Source organism: Spermophilus citellus (assembly GCF_964194105.1).
Source record: "Spermophilus citellus genome assembly, chromosome: 5".
NCBI lineage: Eukaryota > Metazoa > Chordata > Mammalia > Rodentia > Sciuridae > Spermophilus > Spermophilus citellus.
In genome coordinates this window covers 142374553-142395043 of record NC_138186.1, presented here as the reverse complement: position 1 = coordinate 142395043, position 20491 = coordinate 142374553, and the positions used below count along the sequence as shown (strand labels likewise).

Below are 20491 nucleotides of genomic sequence, written 5' to 3'. Positions count from 1 at the left end.
GTGTGGATATTATCTTGGATCTCTGTGATAGTTTTTCAGGTTACATTATAATATCTTCTTAGAAATAGAAGACACAGCAACAAACCCACATAAATACAGTTATCTCATACTAGCAAAGGAGCCAAAAACACACATTGGTGAAACAATAGCCTCTTCAAAAAATGGTGTTGGGAGAACTGGAAATCCATATGCAACAAAATGAAAATAAACCCCTCTCTCTTACCATGCACAAAACTCAACTCAAAGCGGATCAAGGACCTAGAAATTAGTCGAGACCCTGCAACTAATAAAGGAAAGAGTAAGCCCAAATCTTCATCGCATTGGATTAGGTCCTGACTTCCTTAACAAGAATCCTAAAGTGCAAGAAACAAAATCAAGAATTAATAAATGGATGGATTCAAACTAAAAAGCTTCTCAGAAAAAGAAACAATGAGGTGAACAGATCCTACATTTTGGGAGCAAAGTTTTACCACATGCACATCAGATAGAGCACTAATCTCTACGATATATAAAGAACTCAAAAAACACCAATGAGACAGGAACAACAACAACAAAAAGTGCTAATCAAGAACCTCTAGAAAATAAAAACATTTTGCCCAATCAATAAATGGGCTAAGGAGCTGCACAGACACTGCACAGAAGAGATATTTGATCAACAAATACATGAAAAAATGCTAAACATCTCTAGTAATTAGAGAAATGCTGATCAAAACTAATGTAAGATTTCATCTCACACCCATCAGAATGGCAGTTATCAAGAATACAGACAATAATAAATGTTAGTGAGGATGTGGGGGAAAAGGCACATGCATACATTGCTGGTGGCACTGCAAACTGGTGCAACCACTCTGGAAAGCAGTATGGAGATTCCTTAGAAAACTTTAAATGGAACCACCATTTGACCCAGTTATCCTACTCCTCAGTCTATATCCAAAGGACTTAAAATCAACGTATTATAGTAATGCAGGCACATCAATGTTCATAGCAGCTCAATCTGCCATAGCTAAACTGTGGGAACCAACCTAGACTCCCTTCAATAGATGAATGGATAAAGAAACTGTAGTATATACACACAATGGAATATTAGCATTAAAAGGGAATAAAATTATGGCATTTGCAGGTAAATGGATGGAGTTGGAGAAGATCATGCTAAGTAAAGTAAGCTAATCCCCAAAAACCAAAGGCTGAATGTTGTCTCTGATAAGTGCATGCTGACCCATAATGGGGGAGGGCATGGGAAAAATGGAGGAACTTTGGGCAAAGGGGAAGGGAAGGGAAGTGGTATGGGGTCAGGAAAGATGGTGGAATGTGATGGACATATTACCCTAGGTACATGTATGACTGCACATATGGTACAACACTACATCGTGTACAATCAGAAAAATGAAAAGTTGGGGTACAATTGTGTACAATGAATCAAAATGGATTCTGGTGTCATATATACCTAATTAAAATAAATAAATTTTAAAAATAATATCTTCTTGGCATTGGGAAGATGAAAATGAATAACTTAGTTTTTAGGTAGTTTTCATTCTAACAGATGTGACCAACATCAAGATACACAGATGGAAATAAAGACAGGGAAATTAAGAGAGTTCTGCAGACCACAAGCAGTATGACTACAGTTGAACAAGTACTACAGCATAGAAAATGAATAAGAGAATGCATAAGAGACAGTACGTTAGTTGAACATATTGATGATTAAAGTTAGGCAGACAAAAAGAAAAAAAAAAGGAACCTTAAGTGACTACTAAGACTCTAGAGTAGTCTAGATGCTGTTAATGAAACAGACACACTAGGTCTGAGATTCCTTTAGGAAATATAGACAGAAATCCACAGAAAATAGATAATCAGGTTTATAAAAGTAATGCGAGCACCATTAAAACACCTGAAAGCAACTCAACACCTAGACAGCTTACAGAAAGTGAATGATGAAAAGGCAGCCAAGGAAGAAACTAATAATAAAGAGGGAATCAGAAAATAAGCATTCTGTAGAGTCCTTATATAAAATCAAGATTCATACATTATACAATCTGGAGGCCATATTTTAGAGGTTATTTAATCTAGCCTACCACTTTACAGATGAATACTTAAATACATCTATCTCCAAGACTACATGGAAGTTTTGCTGTTGTTCTGTTCAGTCTTCTTCCAAAGCATCCTCTCCTTTGTACTCCATGTATTCTGGCTGCACCTCCTCAGGATATACAGAAGTAGTATTCCCAAGATGACTGAATCATGATCATTTTGAAGTGAACTATGTGCAAAAAAGTGCTAATCAAGAACCTCTAAAGAATAAAAACATTTTGCCCAAATCATAATTATGTGAGTTTAGTGAAGCTAATCATTATTAGTGAAGCTAATCATTATTAATATCTACTCAGATACTTGTGAATGAGTTAATGTTAAACTCAATTATGCTGATTAAGTTTAATGTTTTTATTTCAAATCTAAGAATATACTGTATATAGTTACAACTTAGCAGTTAGATTATTCTCTGCTTAACAAAGGAAAATTTCTATTAAATTTTAATTTCCAGTAGGAAACTAGAAGGCTAAATTATACTTCCTTCTATATAATAATAAACACTGGAAATTGTGTTCTTATTCTTCTCATGGTGATTTTTTTAAATATTTATTTTTTAGTTTTTAGGTGGACATTATACTTTTATGTGGTGCTAAGGATTGAACCCAGTGACTCATGCATGTTAGGCAAGCACTCTACCACTGAGCCACAACCCCAGCTACTTATGGTGATTTTTAAGAAGAAAATGATATTTAGATTTTAAGGCACACATCACAGCACTATATGATTAATTTTAGTTCACATGTAATAATCCCAAATTGCTAAAAGATGATAGCTTCATGTCAAAACTATATGACTTGAATATCAAAGGCCTCTGTTGTAGAGCTTTGGGTAGAGTATATTGTATTCTCTCTATATTATAAAATATTAAAATACAGTATGTGCCTTACCTCTCCAGTTAAACCTGAGCTCCAGAAGTTATTTCTACAACATACCATCCAGTGTTTGGTACATATTAGACATCCAAATAAATAATAAAGTTGTATAATTTTACACTTGAAAAACGGTTACATATTCTCTAATCTAGCTAGTCTCATTTTGGGAGGAACAGGAAGATGAAAAGAACAGAGCCATCTTTACTCCTTCCCCCTTAAAAATCACTGTCACTGGAAGACAATGATGTTGACAAGCACTTCTTTCTCTCAGGTGTCATGAGACAGGAACAAAAAAAAAAAATTAAGAATACTTATCTGGTATAAAACTAATTTTAATGATGCATAAGTGAGGCTTAAGTAAATTAAACAATATGCCATGCCACTTTAACATTTTTTGCAACTTATAACCACCTACCTCTTGTAGACTGGTTTCAGATTCATAACTAAAATATAACTGAACACTTCAGAAGACCTTTTAAGATGTAGCCCTTATTGTCTCTTTTTTAAAGTAAATTTTTAGTCTATTCAGTGAGAATCTCACTCTCTAAATGACAAATACAAAATGTTTGAACATCATAATACTATCATCAACATAACAGAGTACTACAAAATGAAAATTGTTGTCTAGGGACTAATGTTCTCAACCCCAATCAAAATAATCAAGGTGCTTTTTTTTTTCAAAAAATATACAACTAAATGTGAGTAATATTATAAGAGACAATTTTAAACAGTAAACTTATGGCACTAAGTAATCTCAAATTTGAGTAGGGACTTGTGGGTATAAATCAGTGGTGGAGCACTCACTTGCCTTGCATGCATAAAACCCTGGGTATGGTCCCCAGTACCACCATAAATAAATAAGTAAATAAAATTTGAATAATACATATGGATGTGAAAATACTAGTATAAAACACTAGTTTTTACTTTGCGTAACCTGGCAATACCAGCATAAAGGTGAAAACTGGGAAGTCTTCTCACGTTTTCTATTTTATGAAAGAAAATGTGTTCAGTGATTATATTTCTTACTTAAATGTTTACTAGTTTACCAATAAAGCTATTAGGGATAGGAAAAAAATTACAACACTAATTTTTGTGTTAAGCTACAAATGCCTTTATAATTTTTAGTCAATGTTTTGACAGTATTCTCTACATAAAACAGGAATCTAAAAATTGATTGCATATTTTAAAATGTGTGTACACAGACAATACCCATAAATACATGCATATATACATCCTACACACACACACACACACACACACACAGACACACACACACATATTATCTATAATTAAAAGATTGAAAGTACAGGATCTAAAATGTAAGTACACTGTAACATAAAGAATAAAAATGAATAGGAATAAAAACCTGAAAGAAAATATGGCCTAAGAATAAACAAAACTAAAAAATTTTTTAAAACTCTCACTGTTTTCTTAGGGTAACAAAATTATGATGAATTTTTTTCTCTTTTTTGACAAGAATATATCACTCTGAGGTAAGCAGTGACTTAGGAGGATGAGGCAAGAGGATTACAAATTCAAGGCCAGCCTCAGTAACTCTTGACTCAAAACAAAAAATAAAAAGGAATGGGGTATTGTTCATTGATAAGAGTGCCACTGGATGCAATTCCCTATACAATAGATTTTACCTTGACATTGCAGAAGAGTGACTTGAAAGTTTTCAAAAGAAGAAAATTTTTTACTATATTTATATGGTTTAGAAACATTCAGATTAATTCACAATAAACTCCTTTAAAGAGACTAATTCACCATTTAAAGTCATTGAGATCAAAAAACCTCAAGTTTAAAAAACACTTAAAGATAAAAAAAAAAATTAAAAACAGGGGTTTTCCAGGTAATAGATTTGCCAACAATCATTTTTCCTATAAATGGATTTCAATATACTAGTACATATAGCGACACAAAAAAATAAATTTTCAAAATTTCAAAGAAATCAGTATTAAAATTTTCATTAGAAAACCTACCTCAAATAAGAAATCATCTCACCAAATCTAAAAAAACATTAAAATTCTAGTTACCACACATATTGAGAAATTACACCAACAAAGCTAGAGAATAAACCACTTCCTGCAATACTACATCTGCACCAACTGTGATTTGTTAAATATGAATTATTCACTTCATAATATAACTTTATAAATTCCTCATGAAATCCATCATGCATCATCCATCTCCTATCACAAAGAAGGAAAAAAATCCAAAAAATTTCTTGTGACTAGATTTCAATTTAATGTAAATATCACTGAACCAACAATTTTTTAAAAACTGTAAATAGATTTCATATTCTATATTACATTGGATTAAAGCCTTGACATAAAATTATAATCTAATAATAGAATTACCATATTGTGACCATTTTATAGCAATAAGACTTCTTACTACTTCAAAAACTATGGAATAATCAATAAAAGAGATGGATTCAAACTACTTCTTGGGAGCAAATTTTTACCCTTCACACATCAGATAAAGCACTAATCTCTAGGATATATAAAGAACTCGAAAAGCTAAACACCAAAAAAATAAATAAATAAATAACCCAATCAATAAATGGGCCAAGGATCTGAATAGACACCCCTCAGATGATGATATACAATCTATCAACAAATACATGAAAAAACGCTCATCATTGCTAGCAATTAGAGAAATGCAAATCAAAACTACTCTTAAGATTTCATCTCACTCCAGTCAGCATGGCAGCTATTATGAAGACAAACAACAGTAAGTGTTAGAGAGGATGTGGGGGAAAAGGTACACTCATACATTGCTGGTGGGACTACAAATTGGTGCAGCCAATATGGAAAGCAGTATGGAGATTCCTTGGAAAACTGGGAATGAAACCACCATTTGACCATGCTCGCTCTCTCCTCAGTCTATACCCAAAGGACTTAAAAAACAGCATGCTACAGGGTCACAGCCACATCAATGTTTACAGTAGCACAAGTCACAATAGCTACTGTGAAATTAACATAGATGCCTTTCAATAGATGGATTTAAAAAAATGTGGCATATACACACAATGGAATATTATTCAGCAAATAAAAGAGAATAAAATCATGGCATTTGCAGGTAAATGGATGTAGTTGGAGAATATCATGCTAAATGAAGTCAGCCAATCCCAAAAAACCAAACGCAGAAATGTTCTGTCTGATATAAAGAGGCTGACTCATAGTGGGGTAGGGAGGAGGAACAAGGGAGAAACAGATAAACTCTAGATAGGGCAGAAGGGTGGGATATAAACACAACATATATACTATTTTCCCATAGGTTATTAGTACTTTTAACAATGTTATTTAACCCATAACACTAAGCTAAATGCATCATGGACACAATTTTGAGGGACACATAAGTAATGGCATCACAGCAGGCCCCAAAAAAACTGCATAATTTATCTTTGACTCTGGTTCACTAGTTAACAAGTGAAAACCTCAGTATGAATATAAAATCCTTCCATGTAGTATAATTAGTCTTTATAAAATAATATCATCAATGCTATTATGATTAATAATTAAATGTGACAAGTGAATTAGTACAAACCTCTTGAAGGAGAACCTCAGAATATATCCTAAAAAATATCCTTACCTTTTATCCAGATCTGCATCTTTTGTGATATAATTAAGAATGCACAAATGTACAAAAATGTTTATTAATTCATTTGTATAATAATAAATTTTAAAACCAACCCCTGATAGGTATTTGGTTAAATAAATAACCAGAAACCTAAAAAATAGAATACTAAGAAATCTAATTTGCTGATTAGATAGATAGATAGATATAGATAGATAGATAGATAGATAGATAAAGTAGAGGTATTAATACACTCTCTATATATAAACTTACACAAAATACAAAAATGAAGACTTTGGTATTAATGTTGCTCTGAATGTCAGTTATGCCACTTACTAGTTTGATTAGCCATTTTTAAGCTTTAGATTGTATATGTGTAAAACTAAGATAAAAGTAATCTCTACACTGCATAACTATTATGAATATTACTGAGATGAGCAGATAGAGAGTTTAGTACAATATTTAGTATATAGTTAGTACCCATTAATATTGCCTAGTATAATTTAGATATATCAAAATGCTAAATAGTTCTAAATTCTCGATAATTGGATTGGGTTTTTTTAAAAATATATATTGATTCATTTGAATTTCCTAGTTTTGCTAAACAATTCTAAATTCTCAATAATGGAATTGGGGTTTTTAAAAAATAAGTATTGGTCCATTTAAATTTTCTAGTTTTACTTTTTTATCTGGTGGTTGAGGGGACTGAACCCTGGGCCCTGAGCATGCCAGGCAAACACTCTTAACACTTAATTACATCCTCAACCCTTAGTTTTTCTTAACAATCTAATTTATAAGTTTGTGCTTAACAAATAACACCAAGGTAGCAGTTATTTAAAAACTAAATTTTATAGTACTTTAAATCAAACAGAATTGCTGCTTTACATAAGGAATCAAAGACTATAAAGTTATTTCAAATTTAATAAGAAAACAGCTTCATTTTTTAGGATTAATTTGTTAGTTTGTGAGAACTTAGAAACTGATATAATACAAGCAAAAAGAATCTAAAAAGATAAAATATAGCTTAATGATGAAAAGCTAGTTCCTCTGACAAGGAATTCAATTTTATCCTTAGGATACTTATCATTAAAACCAGATTACATTGTTACAGAATAAAATTTTGTCGAGACTGAAGTTGTAACTCAGTGGTAGAGTGGTTGCTTAGCATGTGTGAGGCACTGAGTTCAATTCTCAGCACCACATATAAATAAATAAAATAAAGGCCCATCAACAACTAAGAAAAATATATTTTTAAAAATTTGTGGCAAGAAAATAATATGTAACAATGAAAAGGGATTGGAGATCCAAAGAACTGTGTTCAAATTAAACTTTGGCTCTGAATAACCAACTGAAATAAGGCCTCAACTTCCTCCACCAACCTCACAGGTGTTTGTAATGAACAAATAAAACATATACAAAATGTGACACATGATTGCTCTTTAATATATTAATTCACATCTCTACCTTCCCTTGAAAGGCAGTAACTCCCAGAACAGAAAACTTTACATATAAATGAAATTTTTAAACAAGTAAATAACATGTTCACAGTACTATATTTGGTATTTCCATTAAATAAGAAATCTAGCCCTTTTTCCTTGGAAAAAGCTGGAAATAAAAATTTTATGTCCCCAATAGCTAGTACTTTTGATTAAAATAAAGAAGCATGCAACAAATGCTGGCTAAACTGAATCTGATCTATCCTCTCTCTTTCCATTCTATCAATTGCTAAAGCATTCATTGATACTCAGCATACAGGAAGCAAAAAAATAAAAATTTTTATTAAAAATAGTTACAGTTGTCTTAGAATGGAATAAGTATGTAAATATATATATAATCTAATTAAAATGTGCAAAATTTTAAAAAGCAAAGAAATAAGAATTAAAAGAAAACTATGTAAGATTCATGATTCATATTTCATATTAGATATTGATAAAAAGCTGTTTTAAGAGTCTAAAGCAAATTATTTTTAAATTAAGCAATTAGTGTTTCAATTTTTCCAGTGTAGGTGTATATATACAAAGAGAATCTTAGAACATATCTGAGAACATTCTGAACTACTTAAGTTTTTTCACTGAAATTAACCACTTCCTTTAAAAAAAAAAAAAAAACACATAATTTTAAGCAGAAGGCCAATTAATTCTAAACTTATGGGTACAAAAGAGTATAAAATTCCTCTAATTGTTTGAATAAAAATACTCCGAGATGAATTAGTTAAAATGATTTTCAGAGAAAATATATTTAAAGGGGAGTTACAGTCAAATATGCCTATTTTAACAACCTAAAGAATTAAAGTAAAATGAAACATTTCAAGTCCATTATTCCAAAGTTCATATTGATTTAGAATTATATAGACTCTCATATTAATAATTTTTATTCATAATATAGATTTCAAATTAGTCATAGCATAAAAATCTCATGATACATTTGGCTTTTTTAAAATTTCTTGGCTCTTCTCTAGGGAATAGTCTGCCATTAAGACTCAAAAATATGATAATCAAGACCTCAATACAGTTATAAATAATACTGTACATATATTCAAATCTCAGTATACAAATACACTGTAAAACATCTGTTTAACAGACTAACACTACAAAAAATAACACTACTAGAAAATAACTATATCCTCATTATATAAAATTACACTTTATTTTCTAAATAAAATTTATACTTTAACAGAAAACTAGATGAAATTCAAAGGTAAAGGAAAATAATGCATAATATATTTCCAACCAGTTTTATTAAAGTAAACTTTATCAAAAATAGTAGCTCTATTATAAAGCACGATACTGATGTGTACTTCTGCAAAGCTGGCATCATTTCTAAAAACCAATTCTCTTAATAATCTAACTCATATAAACGTTTATCAACTACTTATTTTTCTAAGGTAATAAAAATTTTGAGAACTATAAAAATATTAAATTTAAATTACACAATTATTTTTACATTTATAGAACCATTTTTTCCTCCATGTTCCTTGTTCTTAACATCAACTACTTTCTAAAAGAATCAAAATAAACCCACAGTTAAGAATGAGCAATCAGGGGCTGGGATTGTGGCTCCGTGGTAGAGAGCTCACCTACCACGGGCGAGGCCCTGGGTTCGACCCTCAGCACCACATAAAAATAAACAAATTAAAGATATTATATTAAACTACAACTAAAAAATAAATATTAAAAAAAGAATGAGCAACCATAAGAGAGAAATCTCACTTCACACAGTAACACTATAACTATCCTATTGATTTTCCAGTTAGAATGTCTAATTATAAAATTTTAATTTTCAATGATTTTTCTTTACAATAATAATGCTATATGTATTTTCATTTCCTGATTTTTCTATGGAAAAATAATTAAGAATATGTGTTACTCCATTTTATAGTTTGAGGAATGTTTTCTCCTCCCTTGGTAGGTTTAAGGTGACAAGAAAAATAATATCAGAAAAAAAAAAAAAGGCTAAAAGGTTATATCCCATGATTTTACTCCTCAAATACATGTTTTTTTAGCAATTCATTCTTATGTATTTGCTACTGGTGACTTTAATCAATGTTAACAAAATGAAATAAAATGTTGCCTGAATTAAGAAGACACATTAATAATCATATAGTTCTAAGTTATTACTACAAACCTTTTAACTACTAAAAAATTCATATTCCAAAATTCTTAAAAGACAAAAATATTTTAAAATTCTCTTATTGAGAACTAAATGTCCTTCTAGATTGTTTAATGGTACAAGATTGATATGGATCATGGCATCATTACACCTAAGTTTCTAAACCTTTGGAACAAGTGTCGCCAAATCACATGCATAGAAAAAAATTTTTCACAAGCCTCTAGTGTCAGTTGGAAAATACTCTTGGGGGGAAAAAAATCCAGATAAAAAATCATAGTAAAGTTATTTCTATCCTATTTTTCTTCCAAAATGAAAGTAGAAAAGTCCTAATACCAAAGCACAAATTATGAAGAGCATACACCAGACAAATATTTGATACATTTGATACCCTGAAAGGCAAGGTTACATATGACTGCAGATTTTGTCCAGATGGCACAGTTCTCCACAGTTGGAGGCATTCCTCTCAGGACTCAACAAAAGAGCCATCATGAAAAAATGAAGATCTGAAAATGTGTAAAGACTGAAGAAAAATCTTGAAAGTCATCTACACCAACCAAAAGGAAACTTAAAAAAAAAAAAAAAAACAGAAGAAAATTTCACTGTAGACTTTTAGAGGTTCAGTTTTGCTTCAAAGAGAGAAAATGGAATGTTGATAAAATTGCTGAAACAGGACCCAAGGACAGAGTGTGCAGCAAGTTAGACTAAGCTCAATCACTACACTCTTCCCTACATTATTCTTCTTCACACAATGATGTCAAAAAAGAATTCCTTCCCTTTCAAACTGAGAAATAGGGAAACTGGACAGGACATAGAAGCATAAAAAGATATTCTAAGGACAAATAATGAAAGGAAAATAAAAGCAGATAAAGAATATACTATATGTCAATGAGAAAATTTTGTTTTTAAATTCTATTATATCAACTACAGCAAGGAAACTATCTCTGAGAGAGAAGCTTAAAAGAAAGACACAAAGGATGAAAGAAAAGAATACAAACAAGAGAAGAAAGACTAGAAAATTAAGTAAGCCTAAGGAGAGCTCAGAGCAACAGAGGCAGAGAAACTGCCATACTGCCATACCCTGGGCAGAATTGGGCTAGTTCATAGGAGACAATATTAGAAAACAGTGGAGCAACAACTGTAGTGCCCGCAGGAAACAGAGGGAACTCTATTATTCGTCAATATGTCTTACAAATATAGGCCACAAAATCACTTTCAAATACTTAGTAACTTAGAAAATATCTTACGTATGTACATTTTAAGGGAGAAAAAGGTGAGGACTGAACCATGTCAAACAAACAGAGGTCTAATTGAGAAAAATCAATTAATTTAAAAATAACTACATTTTAAAACTAAAAAAAATTTAAGTACAGAATAAAATGAAAATATTATACATCCTAACAATAATATAACTAGAAAACTCAGGCAATTAACGGAGAATAAGTTAAAAGAAAGTCTAACTCTGATAAGCTCAATTTTTAAAATTGGGACTCATTTTAAATAAATATTATAAAACATGAAAACCTTACCTAAGAACTTAGAATATTAATGAAAATTATAAAATAGGGGGAAAAATATATATATATATATATATATATATATATATATATGAGTTTCTTCGTTTTTCATAATGAGACATCAACATATATTACTTAAAATTGGCAAACTCTTAAATAATTAAAAGTTCAAGTATGTTGTTATATTATAAACTATAAAATGTCCAAACTGCCAGAGTAGATGTGATGATCAAAACAAGCACGAGTCACATATCAAAATATGTAAATGTAGAAGACCACAACTTTCTTAAAAATGGCAGTATTATGTCTATTATATTAATCCCATAAATGGTAAAAAACTCATTATTAAAACAAAAAGTCTCTGACAACACCAAGTATATGTAAGTTTAGGAGACACAACCAAACCAAAGTGACTTGGAACAATGAAAGCAGAAAAATGAACAAATAAAACTGACAAAAAGTGATAATCATGATAATAAAGAAACAATGTAAGGCAAAAAGCATAAAACTAGCAAAAGGGGGACTTGATATGAATGAAACAACAAACCCACAGAAAGATCAGTTATCATTTCATATATGATTGAAATTTACATCGTAAAATCTGTAGCAAATAAGATGAAATAAAAATGCAAGGATGTTATATTTTAGATCATCTCTCTCAGCCAATAGCCAATCAAGGAAACATTTTAAATAATACCAAACTCTATCTCAAGTTTTTTTAAAAAGTAATAACAGAAATATTTTATTCTGAAAATAGAATAGTAATGTTGACAAGTGCCAATAAAGGCATTTAAAATTACAATGGGGACACACAAGCATGCGCACATGCACACACACAGACACAGAAATCTCACCAAACTTCAAAAAGTAGAATATGGATGCCATCTCTGCTAACAATATAATGAAACTAGTAATCATAACAAAAACAACAAAACTCCCAAAACAACCTGGAAATTTTAAAATTCAGACAAACCCTTGGCTTTAAAAGGAGAGAAAAATTGTGGATTACCCAGAAAATAATTACCCAGTGGCTTAACAAGAACACAGAAGCCAGAGCAAATGCACTATTCATAGGAAAATACTGGTTCTAGGAACATAAGTAAATAGGAGCATTTTTGAAATAATGTACATTCAACCATCAAGTAGGAACAAGAAAAAGATAAATTAGAATTCCAATCTTCAAGTAATTTCTTAAAATAGAGATCTGAAATGTATGTGGCAAAATGTCTGCTTCTGTTGAAGCTATGCATACTGTTATTTTAAATTATTTTCTGTATTTTTCTTTTTAAAATTTTATACACGAAAATTAAGTTCTAGGAGAAAATTAAAGATGCTTAAAGTTAAATATTCTGCTTAGAAAAATAAACTTACAAGTAATGAATTAAAACCAGTAGAACTAATTGTTGATTTAGGAAAGCTAATTTTGGGGGTGAAGGGAAGACAAGACAAATTGCAAGGTAATATTCAAGAGGGAGAAACGTTGAGCAGAGGGGAAGGGAAAAAGAGAAAACAATAGACAAAATAAGAACAGAGAATTAACCACAGGTAAAGAAGAAATCTAAAAGAACAAAAGACAATGTTTGGTACAATGCAAAATTCACACACTTGTCAACCTGGATGAAATGGATGGTTTTCTAAGAACACTAAAGCTTTAAAAACTCCCAATTCACCAAGATGAATCCTACTACGATATATAATTTTAATGTTATTTAAATCAAGGATTAAGAAAACTTTTTCTAAATAATCTATAAAAATATCAAAGGAAACATCAAAATCCAACAGAAGATGTACATACACAATTGTAAACTAATTTTATTAATAAATGAAATCATCTTAAATAATAGAATAAAATGAATCCATGAAAAGAGTAATCCACCATGACAAACTCGAGATGTTTGAATGTTACAAGGCTAGATAAATAGTAGAAAATTTAAAATAACAATAATATAACATTTAATTTAACATTTAAACATAAATGTCTTTAGCATTTATAGAGACAATATTCTTTTATTCCAAAAATGTCTTGACATCATCATACACCCCAATAAAAATTGTAGCTTGATTTTTTTTTTTCAGTAACTTGACAAAGTAGGATGACAAATCCACCTTTTCATGAATAAGAAAAACATTGGCTGCTTCTCAATCTCCAGACAACCCACATTTAATCTTGAATGTGCCTTTGTTTTCCTAAATAACCCTCTATCTATACTTCTGACTGGCATGTGCTAAAGTTCTTTTCCTTCACATATGCCAAGAACCCTGCTGGTTCTGAATGGAGTTCCCTCTTCCCCTTCAGACTCTTCAGAGAAATCTCTTCCCTGTGAAACCTCTTGATAGCCCTTACCAGGATCTTTGGAGGTACTGACTTGGTTACAACAATTCCATATTAAGGTGGATGGCAAGACAAGAATTCCAACCCATCCTGAGAACAGTGTCTTATCTCCTTTAGATCAGTCAGGATAAGACTTCTGAGTCCTGACTAGGCAGGATCACTGCCCCTTGCAAGCCTGAAACAGTCACAGAAGAAAGATCTCCCTGGCAACCCCTTAAGATCAAGGTATCAAAGTCTGGAAGAGAGGGATGACTTAGGAATTTGGGGATTTTAAAAAAAAGCGGGGAGGGCTGGGGATGTGGCTCAAGCGGTAGCGCGCTCGCCTGGCATGCGTGCGGCCCGGGTTTGATCCTCAGCACCACATACCAACAAAGATGTTGTGTCCGCCGAGAACTAAAAAAAAATAAATATTAAAAAAAAAATTCTCTCTCTCTCTCTCTCTCTCTCTCTCTCTCTCCTTAAAAAAAAAAAAAAAAAAAAAAAAAAAAAAAAAAAAAGCCGGGAGAGATACCGAATCTCAAACCACTGAAATGCAAGATAAATGCCCATTAATTACTGAAATACAGAAAGTACCCATTACAGTTGCAACTCTTAAGCAACCCAGCCCATACCCTTCGCCCACACCCTTGACCCATCCTTGTCTGCAAAAAGTAATGTGAGGACAATGTGCAACAGAGAAAATTGGTGCAAAATTGTGTAACTCTGCCCTGACTGCACCTTTAGTCTAGCCCCTAGCAATCATTCTTTAAGAAATATTTACATCCCACACCAAGAGGTTGCTGCTTCTCACTCACAAGACAGCCTGCATTCTCCTCTCAATGTGCTTCTGCTTTCCTAAATAAATCTCTGTCTACACCTCTGAATTTAAAAAAAAAAAAAAAAGAGGAAAAGATGTGGGTGGGAGGAAAATGGACTTCTAGGTTTGCTCTTAATACTGGATCAAAGATACAAATATTAAAAAATTAACATCAAAGGTATAAGAAGAAATAATGATTTTAATTTTAAATTAACTTGTAGCAAAGAACTTTCAGTCCAACTTTTTTTCCCTCTTAAATATGACTTTGCAACTTGTCTTATTTCTCCATTTCCTAAAGATGGTAAAAAAGAATTCTCCAAAAAAAAAAAAAAAACCCGTAAGAAAAAGAGGTTGATAAATATAAATGTATAAAGATTGAAAATCTGTCTTATAAAAATATTTTCCATGCATAATAATTATAAAAACTAATTTCCTTAGTATAAAAATATGTACATGAGGACTGGAATTGTGGCTCAGCGATAGATCGCTCGTCTAGCACTTGTGAGGCCCTGGGTTCAATCCTCAGCACCACATAAAAATAAAATAAATACAATAAAGATTTTGTGTCCAGTTACAACTAAAAAATAAATATTAAAAAATATGTTCATGAGATTATGTTTACAAATACAATTAACACATGCCCCTAAAACTGACAAATGATAATCCAGGAAAAACAAAAAAAAACGAACAAAATTTAAGAGCGACAGTTCTGAGAAAAAAGACAAATAGCTTTAAATACATGATAATGCAGTGAGCCTCACTCAAGTAAAAAAATATTTTAAAAAATGAAAAAAAAAGTTTCTCAATTATCAGTTTAGCATAATACCCAAAGTAATAATACCTACCCCATCTGTGAGAATCTTAGAAATTCAATTTCTAGAAATGTACAATGTTCATTTTGGTATCATTAGTGATAGCAACTGGAAACACTTAAAATGTTCATCAACTCTGCTTATAAAAATGATGTTACAACCATATCATAGAATTCTATACAGCTTTTTAAAACAAATGAGAATGATCTGTAAATGCTGGTACAGAAAGATTGCAAAATGCTTTAAGTGGTACAAATGTGTTACAGTTTCCTGCTTGTGTAAAAGTGCAGATGTTCACTCACATATGCATAATATATAAATAAAGTTCCTAGAATACTGTGTATAAGAATTTATGCAAAATACACACACACACACACACACACACACACACATCAGATGATATAAATGGTGTGAGGAACAATTAAACAGGGTTCCGAGAGAAACAGAGTAAATGTATGAGGGTGGGGTTACAATTCCACACAGGGTGATGATAAAAGGAGCCAGGGGTATGGGAGAGGGAGAAGGGAAACACTGTAGAAGCAAGGGAACATCAGGAAGGTGGGCTAGGGTAGGTTTGGGTACAGGGGCCAGAGGGGCGGGGGGCAGCGTACACAGAAAGAATCCAGCTAACAAAAGGGTTCTAGAAATAAAAGGATTTGGACAGGGAAACAGAAAATTATATCTACTTTTAGAAAAATTACTTGAACTGTACCATTTTATTTGTAAGTATTTTAAAAGAAAATAAACTGAAAAATTATAAAACCAGTTAGGTATTTCAGCAATTCTGCATTCTCATTCTCAGAGATTCCAAATTTGTGAATTTTCCTACTCACTAGAATGTATTTGAAACCCCAAAATTACTATTTATAACATTTTGGCAGTCACTTGCATACATGTGCAGAGCAATGAAGAATTTGAGTCACCAACATGCAAGTTCTCAAGTGAAAAAACAGATAACATTATGTCTTTTTGTTTGAGCTCTCATAAAGTAAACAAGTATACTTTCTATGGTCTATTTATTACTATGTTTTTCTACTTTTGTGGAGTATTTTTGTTGGTAATTTTGCTATTTCAAATGGTTTGCAAGTGTAGTGCTTAAGTGCAGTCTAGTGTATCTAGGTACAAGAAGGCTATAATGTGCCTTATGCATAAAGAATGTGTTAGATTAGGCCTAAATCATGTGCTATACACCAGGATTTCCAAGTTAATGAACCAGTGATATATATATATATAAGGTGTATTTAAATAGACACACATAGAAAACAAGGTTATATAGTGAGTGATTCACAGAAATATGATCAGAGGCTCACAGGAACCTAACCCTGTATTTCCTAGAGGAGCAGTGTTGTATTTCTTAATTCTGTAGATGCAGTGACTACCCCAAATAACAAGAATCAACACTTATCCATATATATGGGCACACACAAATATTTACTTCTTTCTAAGACAGAAATAAAAAGAATGGTAATTGATTTTGAGTAGTAGGCAAAGTAAGAGGAATTGAGAATAATGCTATACTTTTGGTTTGGGCAACTACTAAGATGATGGTGTCACTTACGACAAAGATAGGAAAAAAAGGAAGAGATGGCAGTTTGGATGAGGAAGACAAAGATGTGTGGTTTAGATATGGCGTGTCCCAAAAGCTCATGTGTGAGACAATGCAAGGTTTGGAGGAGAAATGATCGGGTTATAGCCTTAACCAATCAGTGAATTAATCCCTGATGGGATTAAGTGAGTGGTAGCTAGAGGGAGGTGGGTGTGGCTGGAGGATTGGTTCATTGGGGGCATTACTACGGGGTATATATTTTGAATGTAATGAGTGGAGACTCTCTGCTTCCTCATGATGTGAGCTGCCTCTCTCTGCTACACACTCGGCCATGATGTTCAGCCTCACCTCCAGCCTGGAGGAATGGAACCAGCAGCCTTCTATAGAATAAGACCTCTGAAACCATGAGCCCTCAAACAAACTTTTCCTCCTTACAGTTGTTCTGGTTAGGTCCTTTAGTCACAGCAGCAAAAAAGCTGACTAATACAGATGTCTGCTTTGATGAGTATAATAAGCCACACCGTGCTAAATGTAATTTGTGTTTACATGTCAATACTCAACCTCCCATTCAGAATAAGAATCTGTTAATAATGGTATATCTCCTGCATCTAAAATGGTCTCTTTTAAGTCATGCAATGCAAATCAGGCATGACAGCATCAGAAATATACTCTTATCATTTCTTTTACCTTCCACTATCACTTCTGCAATAACATGATCAATATTTGCCATAACCTATAGAGTAATTAACAATATTTCCGAGCACATACATATATATTTTATACACACACACACACACACACGCACACACACGCACAAAACAATTTACCCCATGGAAAGCAAAATTATAAACACATATCTTAGAAGAAATTCCTTACAATCCAATGAATTTTTTAAAAAATTTGTTTTACAGAAACATAAAGCAATACCTTCTGCATAAAGTATCAAAATATCATTCTGAAATCAAATTTATATAGAAAATTCTAAAAGATAAATTGTTATGCTTTCACATTTGATTTAAGAAAACCTCAGATTATAATTTCTTTCAATTCATTATTTTTCTTTCAATGTAGCTCTTCTAAAACTGTATTATATACTTAAAATGTGACAAATCCTTTACAATCTACAATTAAAATTCTACATAAATTGAGCCTTAAATAGTAAATATATGTATACAGATAGAAGAAAACTAGTGTAAAAATTCATATTAATCCCTCCCTGTCTAGTCAACATTGTCTATATACATTCAATTATTTAGATAATAGAAAACAATTTCTAAGATACCATAAAATTGATTTTATAACCAAATATACACTTTTGAGTACATGAAACATAAAGCTTGCTGATATACAGTTCTTTCTCAATATATAATAATCTCAATATTTACTTAAGGTCAGTTTAAAACTAAATAATCATATAAGAATTCATTATTTTTCTCTTAACAGTGTTTATCTTAAGTGTTTCCTTTTACATTCAAAGAAAAGCATCTTATTAGTTTTATCCTTGGTATGATAATTAGTTTCATGACCTTTCACTGAGTGCTAAAATTTAAATATAAAAAACACTGTAAATACTACTATTTCTATGAGAAGAAAAAGGTAGAAAAAAAGCTTAAGAAAGGAAAATTCAAAGCTAAAGGGAAGAAAATAGGTAAGAATGTCAGCAAGATAGAAAGGGTAAAATAAAGAGAAATTAGTGTTCTGAATTGAAATGAAACTCCAGTTCTTGGCAACTAATTGTAAGAAGAACTACAACCAAAGAGTCAACTAAAGACTTTAGAAAGCAAAAGGATAAAACATTCATAAACAACATTAGATCTTTTAAAGAACAAAAAAATGAAGAGCAAAACGAATAATTTTTTATTAGAATTATTTCTATTCCTAAAATATTAATGCACTTTATAATACAAATAAAAAGTTTTATACCTCAAAGTTGGTATTTGAACTGGAAAATAAAGTAAACCTAAAACATTCAGCATACCTGAGCTACCAAGATAGCAGTCAGTCAGTGAACAGCAGCTGATGCAGAATATGCACTTAAAGCAAACAGTCATTGTCACAGCTCCATGATGGAGCTGCCACCTGTCTTTTTACCAAGAAGTCTTCTTAGTTCTACCCTTTGAATCTCACAGACTGTGACATTCCCTTGGTCTACATGGCAAATGCTTGTCAGGTACATGCCTGATAGACCAGTAGCCAAGACAAGCAAAATAGGAAGATTGAAGACTTATTTAAAATACTCTTTTGCCTTCCCTTATCACTCCATAATATAGAATTTTTCCCACCCCAAAAAATAATCTTATAAGCAGTAGTTCAATTAATTAGCCAACAAAAGGGTTCTGCTCCATGACCTAAAGTACTATACTTCCATTTGAATGTTGGTTTGTTATGAAGACAGTAAAACAGTACCACTATTCAACTTCAGTGTGGGTTAAAAAAATATTTTCAAATTCACGGGCAAAGTGAAGCACTTGTGGAGGATTTAATCTATTAGGAATTATCATCAGTTACAACTTCAGAATATATTCACTTCTAGAGACTTCCTATACATAAATCTAAATTAAGAGTTGTACACTAATAGTTCAAAGTTACTAAATTGTTTAATCAAGGTTCAAGACTGGAAAAATGAACCCAGCAGTTGAGGGTAACACAAATTTAAAACTGATCTTAAAACATATTTTGTACCTAATTCAACTCAAGGTGCTTTGCCATTGAGCACCTGCCTGTGATCCTCCTGCCTCAGCCTTCCAAGTAGCTGGGATTACAGTGATGCACCACTGTGTCTAGACAGCTTGTGATTTTTGTGACATCCTAAGCATCTGCATTAGGTACACTAAAATAAGAAATTAAAAATAAAACTTGAGGCTGAAGATGTAGCTGGTGTACAGCTTCCTTGCCATGTGTGAAGGCCCTAGATTCAAACCTCAGTATCATTAAAAAAAAAAAAAAAAAAAAAAAAAACCTGAAGACATTACAAGACATCAAAAAGCATTTTGTGAAGAACAATAAAAACATAATGCCATCTTAACTTTTCCCACCAAAAATACTGGAAAGTCATTCTGAAAATAAACAAGAATATAAAATGTTATCAGATGCGCTGTCAAATAGTTGCCAGAGGAGCATCTTTCTTTACTGGAAAAAAGGACAGTTATTTTGTTTTCATTAAGAAATAATATTTTGCCAGGCACTGTGACACATGCCTGTAATCCCAACAACTCAGAAGGCCAAGACAGGATGATCGTGAGTTCAAAGCCAACCTCAGCAATGGCAAGGTACTAAGCAACTCAATGAGACTTTGTCTCTAAATAAAATATAAAATAGTGCTAGGGATGTGGCTCTGTGG

General features: G+C 31.8%; 1 protein-coding gene across 2 annotated transcripts in view; it reads right to left on the bottom strand.

The window, feature by feature from the left end:
* HBS1L (HBS1 like translational GTPase) overlaps positions 1–20491 on the bottom strand; it is an 87976-nt gene that overhangs the window by 46882 nt on the left and 20603 nt on the right. The window lies entirely within an intron of this gene.